The following is a 14,051-nucleotide window of genomic DNA, read 5'->3' on the forward strand; positions in this document are numbered from 1 at the left end:
AGGCCCCCCGTCCACTGATAGGGGTGCTTAGGGGAGGTGAGTTGGGTGAGAGGGCATGCAATCTCGCTGAATCCCTTTACAAATCGACGATAATAGGTGGCGAGCCCCAAAAATGATCTGATCTCCGTCAGATTCCTTGGCCGTGGCCACTCCACTACAGCACGTACCTTCTCCGGATCGGTGTGCACGCCTGCCTCGCTGACGCGATGCCCGAGGTACCCCACCTCGCGTTGTGCGATGTAACACTTACGTGGCTTGAGCTTGAGATGAGCCGCTCGCAGTCGCTGGAACACCTCTCGAAGCCTGGACCAATGCTCAGACAAAGATCTACTGAACACTATCACATCGTCCAAGTAAATCAGGCACTGTTCCCATTGCAAGCCCCGCATCACTAACTCCATCAGCCGCTGGAACGTCGCGGGCGCATTGGTGAGTCCGAACGGGAGTACTCGAAACTCGAATAGCCCCATCGGGGTGGTGAATGCGGTTTTCGGCCGATCCTGCTCCGCCATCTCCACCTGCCAGTACCCGGACGCGAGATCGAGGGTGGAAAAATATCGTGCTCCGGCGAGGCTGTCGAAGGTGTCGTCGATGCGGGGTATGGGGAAGGCATCGCAGATCGTGACTGCATTTAGTTTACGGTAATCGACGCAGAACCGGGTTGACCCATCCTTTTTCGTTACTAGTACCACTGGGGCTGACCAGGGGCTCGCCGAGGGCTGAATTATGTTATCGCGAAGCATGTCCCCAACTGCCTCTTTGATTTGGGCGCGTTCGGGTGCGCCCACTCGGTACACAGGGAGTTTGATGGGTCGGGCTGCACCGGTGTCAATTTGGTGCTTAACAAGATCGGTCCGACCCACGTCCGAGTCGTGTTCACTGAATACATCGGCATACTCCCGCAGTAACTCGCGCAGCCGATCGGCCTCTCCCTTAGGTAAATCCGCCCATGGTACATGTAACGCGTCGAGCAGGAGAATGACCTCGGCTCGGGGAGTCGGTCCGACTCGCCAGGCCAGGTCCTGGTCACCCTCAGGACGACCGGGGTCCTCAGCCCAGAGTGCGAACACCGAGTCGTTAGAGTGGCGTGCGTGCAGGGGGTGTACGGTGGCTATTGGGGTGCGCCGTCGCAGTATCGCTGGGGTACTGTGGGGGTTAAACATCCGCATAAACAATCGGTCCCCATCCACGTTTACCAACGTGGCGGATCCCACGACCCCATACCGTTTTGCCAACTCCGGGTGAGGAGTTAACATTACCTCTCTTGATGGTCGGAGCGCGGGGTCGGTGGGGGATGTTGCCACCGGCACCAGCATCTCGGTGAGCGGCCCGATGGTGACTGCCGTCGCCAGGATAGCGGCCACAGGTGCGAAGCGGGGGCGCGTTGGTTCTCGTCCCAGGAACGGTATCCGCTCGCCGTTGCTCTCCATGGTGGCGCATCGCTGGCGGGGTTGCACGTTGAGTCCCAGCCGTTCTAAGAGGTCGGTACCTGCGATACACTCGTGACACAACGCACTCAACACGTAGAACTCCTGGGTGCACACCTGGCTGCCTATGCGGACCTCTAGGGTGGCTCTCCCCAGCAACCCCATTCCGGCTCCGCTCGCCGTGTGCAGCGCGCGGTCCGGTGCCTGCAGGTGACGCACGTCGACCCCGATCGCGCTGCAGTGCGCTGCGCTCACGAGCGAGGCCACCGCCCCCGTGTCCAGCAGGATTCGGGTACGCACTCCATTTACCTCCCCCTCCACCAGCGACGTGGCCCCCGTGATCCCCGCCACCAGCTCCCGCAGCCAGTCGCCAGGAGTCACCGTTTCCGTGGGCGTTGTTTCTGGAACCTGTGTGGAGATCACTCGCTCGCCATTATTCTCATTATCGTCTATTTGTATCAGGACCGCGTCGATTGCACCCCTAGTTGGTCCGCTCTCTAGGGGGCGTTGGAGTTTAACCCCCGCGTCTGTCTAGCTCGGGTGATTTCAGGACAGTCCCTCACTAGATGCCCTCGGCGATCGCACATATAACATGCCCGGGGAGGGGGGACGGCTCCGTAGCGGGTCCCCTGTCCGCTCCCTCTCCCTCCCCCTCCCCCAGTTCGCAGTTGTCCCAAATCGGACTCTAATTGGGACACCCTCCCGGCTAGTCCCCCTACTGTCGAGCGTAGTTCACCCATCTCAGACTGGAGGGTCTTCATATTTTTATTTGCTTCCTCGCGTACCTGGGTTACCCTCTCACCTACTTGGTTTATCATATCTCCCATACCGGCCTGTAACCCAGCTACCCACCCCGGGGTTTTCTCGCTGGGTCTCTGGGGCTCCCTTGCCCGTCCCCTTCCTGCGATGGCGAGCTCCTCCTCCTCGTCCGAGAGTAGGCTCGCTACGGCGCACTCTCGTCCCCTCCCTCGAGGCTGCGCGCTCACCAGAGAGCTTCTCGCATTTACGCGCGCGCTCGACAAGTGTGTTAAAGGAGAGGCGTGCACCGTCTATATTTGGCTGCCACCACGGGGTGCGTGCCAAATATCGCTGGACCTTCCCGGCGGCGAGGCTCTCAATTACTTTCGCCTCGTGCTCCGGGTACGCGAGCTGGGTCAACATGCGTACGTCCTCGGCGTAATCTCGCAGATCCTCGCCGGGCTGGCGGTGGCGTGCTTCTAAGGCCGCCTGCGCATCCTCCTCGTCATAGGCGCCGAAGCGCCGTTCGAGTTCGCACATTAAATTTTCCCACTGAGTTTGTGTGCTTGCGGGCAAAGCTTCCACAAAGTCGGCTGCCTGTCCATCTAAATGTAGTTCTAACTGCTGCAACGCCTCCTCATCCGACCACCCATTAACCTTTTTAGCCCCCCTGATGCTGCGGGCAAACGATTTCCATGATGGAATTCCTTTGCCCGTGAATGTGCATTTGATTTTAACCTGGGTTGGGGGGCCTCTTTCCCTTGGGGGTGCGGGGGATCGTCCCGTTTCTGACACCAATATGTGGGGGTCGCTAGCCCCCGAGATCCCTCCCTCGATAATGCTAACGGCCGGGCTAACATCATCAATCGCCCCCCCGCTGCTAGGTTCCTCACCCATGGTGTGGGAGCCGTCGCCCGAGGATTCCACTCCACCGCGGGTCCGCGTAGTAGGCATGGTTGGATACCGCGTAATATTATGTCCCCCCTTACGCTACCACGATACCTCCCTTTCCCTAATCGCGTACCTGCGACCCACACGGAGCGAACGTATGCACACACACACACACCGCTCCACACTGACTACTCGCGTTATGATCGTACACCTGTATCACACACGGAGTGAACACACGCGACACCCACTCTCGCACCGCTCTGCGCCGCGCTCCCCCCGAGGCGAGCCGCAGCACTACAGAACCACTGCGTACACACGCTCACCCACGCGCTCACGCTGCACGACAAGATCAGGCGAGACCACGCATCGCTATTGATGATTTATTATCTGCTATCTGGTAATTTAATGTTATGTCAGTATGAGTTGACGAGGCTGGCCTATCCTACTTCCCCTGGACCTATTCCCTATTTATCGGCTTACGATACCCTACTTCACCTTCTTACTCCCTGTTAGATGCCCACGGCGGTTCGTTGATCCCGTACTCGCAGCGTGCCTCGATGCGTCTCACGGACGTTCGGGTCGCTGGACTGGAGAGCGTCCTGTCGCCTGGCGCTGGAGAGAAGAGAGAGATTTCCCCTTTGCGCTCCCTATTTATCCTCCCTACCTCAAAGGGATGCGGCTCTGAACAATAGGCTCGCGACCCTCTGGCACGCGCACGGCGGTTCCGGGCGCTTTTGATATACTAATTAATGCTCAACCTGCGCGGCGCAAATTCCAATCAATCCCTTTCTCACGCAGGCCCCCCCATTAGTGCAGTTCATGCGGCGGCGTCCGTCACAAAGGCTCGCCGTGGGAATCTGTGCACGGGCTCCCCGCGCGCCTCCCCTCTCCCGATCTATTCATACCTTCAGCTCAATCATTTACCCTCCCCAACAATTGTGCCTGCGCGCTCAAGCGCAACTATCCCAACCTTCCGCGACTATGCGCAAGAGCCCCTGCTACTCATGCTGTCCCGTCCTTCCCCTGCTGGCCTCGTCGACGCATGGGGGGGGGGGGGTGTGGGGGATGCGTTTCAACCGTGGTGGCCGAATGCCCTTCGCCGCGGCCACACCATATTAAGGCCGGTCGCAGCGCCGCGGTGAAACGTAGAGTCGGGGGAGGTCATCCAATTCCCTGATCGCCGGAAACCGTGAGAGTTAATCCCGATAAGGGTTTCTCAGATAAAAACCGGTCGATCAGGTGTCCTCCCCTTCCCGCTCTATGGGGGGGGGTGCGTGTGGGTGTGTTCATGTGAGGTGAGGTGAGGGGGACGTGGGGTCGGCTCGGTCGCTTGGTGGTGGCGAGGCCGCAGATGGGGCACCTGCTGAACGGCTTCGTGGTGGCGGCATCACAACACAAGCAACTATCATCAGGTAAGAATGAATGATAAAACACAGACACGGAAACAACATAGGCAGACACACATGCAGAGAGAGACACACACAAAGACACACCGAGCGAGACACACACCAAGACAAACAGAGGAGGGGGGAGGAATCCTTCTGATTCGTTGTCCTGTTTGTGTTGGTGTGTGTCTCGCTCGGTGTGTCTTTGTGTGTCTCTCTCTGCAGGTGTGTCTTCCGATGTTGTTTCCGTGTCTGTGTTTTATCATTCATTCTTATGTGCTTGTGTTGCAATCGAAACATCGTATTCTATTATTATTTGGTTTTATTTTCCAAGTGACTTGACCGAAAGAACCAAAGAGTAATTCCTGCGGTCACGAAAGCTTCTAATCTAGTTGAGATATTATTTATTTCAGCAGGAAGGGTTCAGTGAGCTGCTAGGCTCTATTTCATGGGCGTCCTGCGACAGGACAGATATTATACAGTACAGATCTTAGTTACAATGACGGTTACATATGTAGCGATACAGATGGCAAGTATCCTCATCTGAGGACGGCTGCTTGCGTTGTGGCCGAAACGTCGTGAGAATTATTTTATTATGTTTTATTTTTATTATTTTATTATTTCCCTTCTACGTGACTTTACCGAAAGAACCAAGAAGATGAATCCCTGCAGTCACGAAAGCTTTAAATCGAAAAAGAATAGAGAACTGTTGAAAACGTAAGCAAGAAATCATGACAACATTGTTAACATCGTTTTACGAACAAAAATAAAGAAAGTGGGGAAAAAAACCTCCGTTCACTCCTGAAACTCAAGTTCCTTCATAGATGTACAGTAGTTGTAATAAATAATTCGCAGAGAAGCGCGAGCCCGAGTCTCTACGGATCACACTTCAAGTTCCCAGTTACTGATCGTGTTTGCTTTGGTAAATTATATTTCTCATAGCCGCCAATGATTGACTACCCAAATCTAATGCCATTGAATTCTAAAACGAGGGAACAGTCACCGAGAAGGCCCTTTTTTTCCGTGGACCATATCAAACCTGGGAACCTTTAAGAAATAGTACGGCAAATAATATTCCAGGGAGGACACACACACGTACGTAAATATATTGAGTGGTGTTTATAGACCTCGTGTGTTTTCATGCTTGCGCACTTTATCGAGTTGGTGGTTTGTGTCTTGGCAGTTTGTGTAGTTTTATTTTGGGCAGTTATGTTTTGGGTTTGATCTTAGTTTTGTGCCAATGTCCTCCACTAGTCATTCTTGTAAAGTATCTTGCAGATGAAAGTTTCTTACTGTCATTATTATGATTAACTTTTTTACAGCTGATGTTTAATATTGAGATATTGTGTAAACACACTTTATTTGACGATAACACCGCAATATATAGAGGATTGCAAATCTTGGGGGAGAATTTGGCAACTGCTCACCATGTGGCTGCCTTTCCCTCTGGACTGTGGTTCTCCCTTGTACATATGCGTCGTTTCTCTCTTGCAGAGTGAGCGAATACTGTGTGGTGCGTTGCAAGTTGAAACAATAATAATTATTAAAAACATCCTTTTAAACTGTATTACCTTTTATATGTTTATCTATGTATGTATGCTGAACTTATTTTGCGCTGGACGTAGCCAACCGTGCTAATCAGAGCTGCAGGGGAAGGACAACAAGCTAAACACAAAAAGCAGTTCTAAAGAAATTAGTTTTCTATTTATATTTGAAAGTGGATAGCTCCAGTGACTTCCTAACATTAGAAAAAAGAGCATTACAGACGGTCACAGAAGTGCATCTGATATCGTGCGATGCAGTGACCATCTTTGTCCGATGTCTAGACAAAATCCTCTGCGAGGATGACTGCAGTTCATGTGATGGTTTGCGCTCCTTGACAAAGATCAACCAGGTATTGTGGTTAATTTGTGGGCAAGCCCTTTATATGTGTAGTGCTCTTAATGAAGACACACACTACGTGGTTGGAGGCAATCCGTTTATTAACACTTCCTTTAATCAGGACCTTTTCGGAGCTGGTTGTATAATTGGTGTAGACGTCCTTCTCACTACGTAACCCCGTATACACGAGGCTATTGCAGCTCCACGACCCGACGACATAACTCGACCCACCGAACGTTACTCACTCGATCGACCCTCGATCATCTCTGCGCTCCCCTTTTAAAATCCTTTATATTAAGTTCACTTGCTTGCTTGCTTGCGCGCTTACGACCGTGCACATCTTTTGGTCGTTTTTTAACCCACTTCCCGTAATCCAATCGAGCTGACATTTTGCACACAGACTCGTTGTGCGTGACAATTTATTTTCGTGAAAATATTTTTCCTAAATTTTACACTTTTTAGGAAAAAAAGCATTATATTTAATTACCAATTGCTTAATGGTGGCAGGCAATCATCTGACCCATAGGTGGCAGCCATCTCAAGCCAGAGGAAGAGAGGACTCTAGCGGCAACGCATATAAAGGATTTATAGTGAAAAACTTTGTTTTTACGGGTTAATTTTTATCCTGTTGGGTGCTCTATCCCCCTAGTGGCGGATAAACCGTCATTACACTCGACCCTCGATCATCTCCGCGCCTTTCCTTCACCCTGTTTAGCGCTGCCTTTTCTTCACCCTGTTCAGCGCTGCCTTTCCTTCACCCTGATCAGTGCTCTATCCCCCTAGTGGCGGATATACCATCACTTCACTACCCCCCCTTTACAAAACACAGCTGACCCTGGCTGTAACCAGCCTCAAAAACAACATGAGAGTAATCGAACGTAAGCCAGCGGCATTAGGACTCGAGTGACATGAAACTCACTTTAAGCGGCTCGTTTTAGAGCGGGTCCTTGTCGCTGGCCCTCCAGGGACCGGTGGAAGTGGTCCTGACAGGGTTTTCCTTTCCGGAGGAGGAGAATGAGAAGACGTCGGAGGAAGTCCGCTCCTTGCGGGTGAAGCCGATAGCTCCGTGGTCCTTAAGCGCTAGGATCCTGTGGGCAGAGAGTCAGTAGACCCCTGAGGGACAACGTCCCCTAGTCCTTGGCCTGGCTCGCCGGGTACGCCTGACACACAGCCCTTGGTTAGTGGAGATGAAGCGACACTGTTGGGCGGATAAAAAGGTTTCAATCACGACGCATGCACGAACCAGCGCCTGAGACCGATCTGAATGCGTACACTCTGCGGGCTTGCTACCTCAATGATTGTGACGGGACCCTCCCAGGGCTTGTAGATTTTCGGGGATGTACCCACCAGAACTTGGGGGCAGTGGAGAAAAGCTTTATCACCCGGCTCCCATTTAGTCCCTGATTTCCGGAGAGCAACCAGCCGTTCATTCGCGGCCTACCTGAGAAGCTTCTATAGCCTCTGATAAATGCTTGAGGGTAAGGCGTATGGGGTCAGCCAGTTTGCTTTTCCCCAGTTCAATTGAACTTGGATGGGTGGATCATATTCCCTCCCATACATAAGGAAAAATGGCGAGAAGCCGGTGGATGAGTGCGGGGCCAATCTGTACGCTGCGAGAACACCAGGAATGTGCAGGTCCCAGTCAAACTGATCCTCAGTAACCTGATGACACAGTCTGTGGGTGATAGGGTGATAGGGTGAGGTGCGGACCTTTTTGTTGCCGAACAGGCCGCACACTTCCTTGAGTAATTTAGAAGATAAAATTTTGCCCTGGTCCGTGAAGAGACGTTCTGGGATTCCTTTATCCAAAATGTACCCGTGGAGGAAAGCATCAATAATGGTGGCAGCCGACTAATCCGGCACTGGCCAGGCCATCGGCCACCGCGAAAGGGACTCGACACCCACTAATAAATATTTATTACCCCGCGGGGTGGTGGGAAACAGACCGAGCATGTCGAGTGCCACGAGCTCGTTGACACGGGACACGCTGATTGATTTAAAGGGGGGACAAGCCGTTTTGGGCGGTGGTTTCTGGCGAGCACATTCCGTGCATCCCCTCAAGATATTTTGTACGTCTCCCACCATGCCCGGCCAAAAGAAATGCTGGCGGAGCGTAGACAAGGTCTTTTGGACACCGAGATGCATTACGCGTTCATGCGTCGCCCATGTCAGTTTACCCCAGCAAGACGGTTTGAACCACTATGTTTTAATGTTGCAACTCAGCGTCCCATTTCACCAACAGGTCACCTGAAATTATCACCGAAGACCTGACTCGTCGGTTCTCATCTGCCTCAGAGTTGTTAATACGGCGTCTAATCTTAATTAGCGAGTCGTCCTCCACCTGGAGTCGCTCCCACTCAGCGTCTGTGTGCGCAGTATCAGCCGCAGCGATGACAGTCCATGGCGGTACTGTATCGGTAGGCTTGCATTGCCCCGCGCCTGAAATGCATGCACACCTGTCACTGGGTGGCAATCGTGACAGGGCGTCAGCATTAGGACTTCCAGTCAGCGGGAGAGTTGACCCGATGGCTGTTCGACATGCAATGCGTACTGCAAGGCCGCGTGGTCCTAGTGCACAGTGAATTTCCGTCCATAAAGGTATGGATGGTACTGCTGGATGAAAAATAGTATGGCCAGAAATTATCCGCGTGTAACACAGTAGCGCTGCTCTGCAGGAGACAGCACCCTACTGCTGTAAGCAACCACCCGCTCGATGCCGTCCACAACCTGCGATAATACAGCGCCTATGCCGGTGTTACTGGCGTCTGTGTCGAGGATGAAGGGAAGAGAAAAATCGGGGTACTGAATGGGAGGCGCGTTGGTCAGGCTGTCATGCAACACAGCAAACGCAGCCTCCTCCTCCTCCCCCCACCGAAATTTCTGTCCCTTGGACGTGAGGACATGGAGTCTCTTGGCGATTGTAGTGAATCCGGGGACAAAACATCTATAGTACGACGCGAATCCAACTAAACTCCGTACCTCACCCACCGATGTGGGGGTTGGCCATGTGCGCACGCACGCAGTTTTGTCAAGATCTGTCGAGATTCCAGATTCTCTGACAATGTGACCGAGGTACCGGACAGATCTTTGCAATAGGTGGCATTTCTGAGGTTTAAATTTTAATTTTGCGACCCGCATTTTGAGAAAAACCGCCCGCAACCTTCCTAGGTGTTCTTTGAACGTACGGCTGAAAACATTGATGTTGTCCAGGTAAATCAGACATGCGTTCCAAAGAAGTCTCGCCAACACCAATTCCATCAATCTTCGGAAAGTAGCCGGGGCCGAGTTAAGACCCATCGGAAGCCGGTTGAATTCGAAAAGGCCTTATGATGTGCGGAACGCGGTCATAGGTTTGGAGCTGTCGTCGAGAGGCAACTGCCAAAACCCGATAGTAAATCAAGGGTGGAGAAAAACTTTGCCCCCGACAAAGCGTCTAACGAGTCATCCATCCGCGGGAGCGGGTATGCATCTGGTACAGAAACTTTGTTCAGCTTCCGAAAATCGACACAAAAGTGTAGACTCCCATCCAGCTTTTTGACGAGCACAATGGGGGCCCCCCACGGGCTGTTGGACGGGAAATAATATCGGCGGCCAACATCTCGTCAACTGCACAGCGCACATGGTCCTTCTCTTTTGGGCTTAATCTGTACAGATTTTGCTGAATAGGGATGGAGTCTCCCGTATCAATATGGTGGTGTAACAGGAGTGTGCAGCCAATATCAAATTTAGTTTTACTGAAAACATCGTCAAACTCCTCCAGAAGCGCACGCAATTCAAGCCTCTGTTCTGTTGATAAATCGTTGCTCTCCGCGCAGAGCGCACTAAGCCATGCCACATCACCTTGCTCAGTCTGGCGGGAATGCGGCCATCGATTGTGAAATTGGCGGGAATGTGGCCATCGATTGTGAAATTGGTGGGAATGTGGCTATCGCATCGGCTGCGGGGCCAAACATCCCCAATTCAGGACCCTCTTAAAAAATATATTTTCCTTAGGCTCTCGTGGGTAAATAATGAGCATAACATTTTTTAAGAAGAAACATTATGCATTTCTGTATTTTGTTTATAAAGACGAGGCTTCAAGGCAAGAATAATCATGTGCTTGTTTCCACATTATTTCAGCACGCTCCCAAACATTTCGCCACTCTTGTATATAAGACAAATGTCCCCCATAAAGTCTTAACAGACTGTTTAGGCAAGTGCTGTTAGCGAGCACCTATGCAGGCTGGTACGGCACATGAGGGGGTGGGTGGCCAACACCACGCTCGGCCGCCTTTGTCTCCCCGATGGCGATGTTTAAACATCGCACCAGGTACTCATTTGGGGCTGAGTCGACCTCGGGGAGGCCCAGGACTGATTCAATTAATCGTCACCGGTGTTGGCCGTGAGCGGGAATTGAACTCGAGTCACCGGGTTCGTAGGGCAGGGCGCTAACCGTTGCACTACCTCTCCCCACATACACGCATACACACACACACACATCTGTGGTATACATGCACCGGGACTTCCGGGACTAAACTGGATTAAATTAAACTCATAAACTAAAAGAATAATTTTAACACGTGAACTAAAATAATCATTTTTAAAGAATCATCGTGATCCTCGCGTACACATTCATCACTGGTCGTACATTGATTCTGACTTGTGGTTGGCCTTGTTGGCCACACCAGGCGTGGAGAATTGGGGAATACCCCACTGCAAATCTCATGAAAGGGGACCCATAATCAATCACGAGTCGGTGGCCACCACCGCTCCTCCCACGAACCCCGGGCCTCCCACCTCCCCGCTCCCCGTCCAGCTAGGCCGGGGCCTCGCGCCGCCACCTGTCCACACGGTGCGAGTATTAATCCCATTTTGCTGTTTCCCTGAGAATTAAAGTGCCATTAGCAGGACGGCATTACTCAGCACTGACGGCTTTGATTACATCACATTAAGGTGATAAATGCATCCGTTAGGCCGTGCTGCGGCTCGACCCTCCTGCGCAATTAGTTTTCGGTAGCAGAGCCCGTGATGGGTGTCCCATGACCAGGCGCTCTCCACCTCCGCCTCTCATTTCCAATCCTCCGCACCTTCGTACCTTGTGCCCCGACCTTCACCTTTCCGCCAGATGCGGTTTCTTCTGTATTCCTCACATCTGCGTCGTTTATCTGCGTGCTTTGTGTGTGTGTGCTCGTCCGTCAGTCTGTCCTGTGTGTCTTTCTGTTTTCACCCGTCTGGTCGGTATTTCTGTCTGCCCATCCGTCTGTTTTTCCCTCTGTCCGTGTGCTTAGCCGTTTGTCTCACACCTCCCCATTTGTTCTCCAAACCCCTTATTCACCTCCCTTTCCCCCACCTCCAAATTTCCCCACCACCCCCACCAACCCACTCTTCCCACCCCAACACCTCGTGTCGATAGTAATTGCATGGACAAGCGCAGCTGAACTTGACGGACGCGTACCCAATAGCGAACAGGCTCTGGGGGCAGGAGAGGCTGAGGGAAGTGCAAGATGAGGTCACGAAGCTGGATTCATTAATTGGGTGGGTATAAAATGCCTGCCATGTAAGCATTGTCTCCCTGTATCGTCCATCTTCGTTGCCGACGAAGCACCCACGCTGGCGCATGGAGCGAGCACCGATCTCGTGGGGCATTTGTATCGGAGCCACTCTGATAAATACTATTTGCAGCCCTCTGTTAATACACATGGGGATTCTTTGACTATATTTCGCCACTGGTCATTATGACTTGGTGAAGGAAATGGGCGGGGGCGATCAGGACCGGACCAGTTCTGATCTTACTCGCCACTGATGACAGGTGTGGCCGGGAATTGAACTCCAGTCGCGAGACGGTCAGCTAGGTTCATAAGTAAAGCGCGCCAACCTCTGCGCCAATGCTCCACCATGATCCTTACTGATTACCCACAATGTATGACCACGACGCTTATATTGAGTTTTGTACAATGTTGTTTTGCGCAGGTAGCTTTTCACTAAACGACCACACCATGCTGATGAGACCCATCACATCAAAACCGATCTCGGGGTTGTCCTATTTAAATGCTGTTGGGGAACATTGGTACGGAAGGGCCATAGGTTAATGGACTAAAAAAATATTTCATGTTATTTTTATGTTTGTAAGAAGGCTCCTTGTCTGTTTAGCCATATAATAAATAGTTTCGTTGATTGTAGAGTTTGATTGATTGTAGAATAAATGTAAGCATTTGTTCATGCTGTATTGTTTAGCGGTATGTATGGGGAGCCTGTTGACATTCATTCTATACGGTGGTGTTATCGCGAAATCAAAACCAAATCCAGGACCCTCCTGAAAAAAGTCATATGGCTCAGTGTGACTTTCTTGGAAAAATTATATGAGAAAAAAATGCAAGTTAAATCTAAACGACTGTGAAATGAACATTGAGTAATTTGCCTGCTAATAGTTTAGCAGTTTCCACACGTAGATTTTTTTGTTGCGCAACGAAATCGAATCGCAATGGCTCGTTCTACATCGCTGTGAATATCAACTGTGTAGCCTCAAGGCTGTAGGACTCAGCTGCGCAGCACACATTTACCGGCATCATCCTTTCGCGCGCGTCCCGCTCCGTGTGCTCCGTTTTGTGGGTATATTTCACAGCTTACATATGATACCGCAGTCTCCGGATTACAGGGTGGACTTGTTGCCCTGTATTTTAAAGCAAATGTTGGTGACGCGTCTTATAATCCCATAGGTGTGTATATGTGTCTGGCCAGAATGATTTATCTTTGTAACCACCGGGCAGACGTGTTTTAGAGTATTTTATAATCCGGATATATAGACCCATAACACAGTGCCAGGCGGAGTGGTGGATTCGAACCTGCCAGCCTCCTAGTCCAAGTCTAACATCAGTGGTGGTGGGTTTTTACTTGACCGTTGCAATATACAACTCGGGGCGGGGGAGAGGAAGGATGGAGTGGGAGGTGACATGTTCTACCTGTGTCTATCACATTCTGCTCTAGCTCTCACGACTCCTGACTTGCGGTGCCATGAGCGCGGTTAAGTGCGCTTCCTCCAATTTGCTGCATCAGCTGGGGTCTTTGCTGACCCCAGGACAATTCCTGAATATTAACAATAGACAGAGACGCGCTGCACACGCCAGGTGCACGTTGATGTGTGCTCTGGATCGCTCGCAGCCCTCGCGCAGCAGATGCGAGGAAGCGATTGCCGACTCGGATGGCCCGGAGGAGAGATGCTTTTAAGATTTGAGTACGTGCGGAGTTCGGTGGCATAGGGAGCAGAATGGGAGTGGTGGTAATGACTTTGGATTTTGATGTGCTGATAAATATGTTTACTATATAGCCCTTCCGAGCAAGGGTCACTTAAGGCCGTAAAATCAAACATCCGCAGCCAAAATTCAATTTTTATACTCCAGCCATCGTGACCTCATCAAGCTCGCAGTCCCAGTCGTCAAGTGCAACTCCCACATCAATCAACTGTGCACATTGAATAATTATATTGATTGAGGTGGGATGAAGCTATACAGAACCTCCCTGGTGTGGCCCGGATTGTCCCGGTGGTTTAAATATAGATGTTCCGGTGTAATGCCACAAAGTATTTGCTAAAATCTGCATTCTGTCCCAGGTCTAAGATGTTCCGGCTTCACACTCGACTCATAATGTGGGTAAAGGGCAGCGCTAGTGGTGTAGTGGGCTTGGTTTTGTAAAAGTGGACAGGGCTCTAAGGGAGATCCTGCCAGCTGATTTAAACGGATATTTTGAAGCTGTA

At 51.4% G+C, this 14,051-nt stretch overlaps 1 protein-coding gene across 2 annotated transcripts in view; it reads right to left on the bottom strand.

Moving 5' to 3' along the window:
• The window catches only part of LOC144935503 (protein NYNRIN-like), a 63,950-nt gene that overhangs the window by 2,062 nt on the left and 47,837 nt on the right, over nt 1–14,051 (bottom strand). The window lies entirely within an intron of this gene.

The sequence above is a fragment of the Lampetra fluviatilis genome, chromosome 1 (assembly GCF_964198595.1).
Source record: "Lampetra fluviatilis chromosome 1, kcLamFluv1.1, whole genome shotgun sequence".
Taxonomy (NCBI): domain Eukaryota; kingdom Metazoa; phylum Chordata; class Hyperoartia; order Petromyzontiformes; family Petromyzontidae; genus Lampetra; species Lampetra fluviatilis.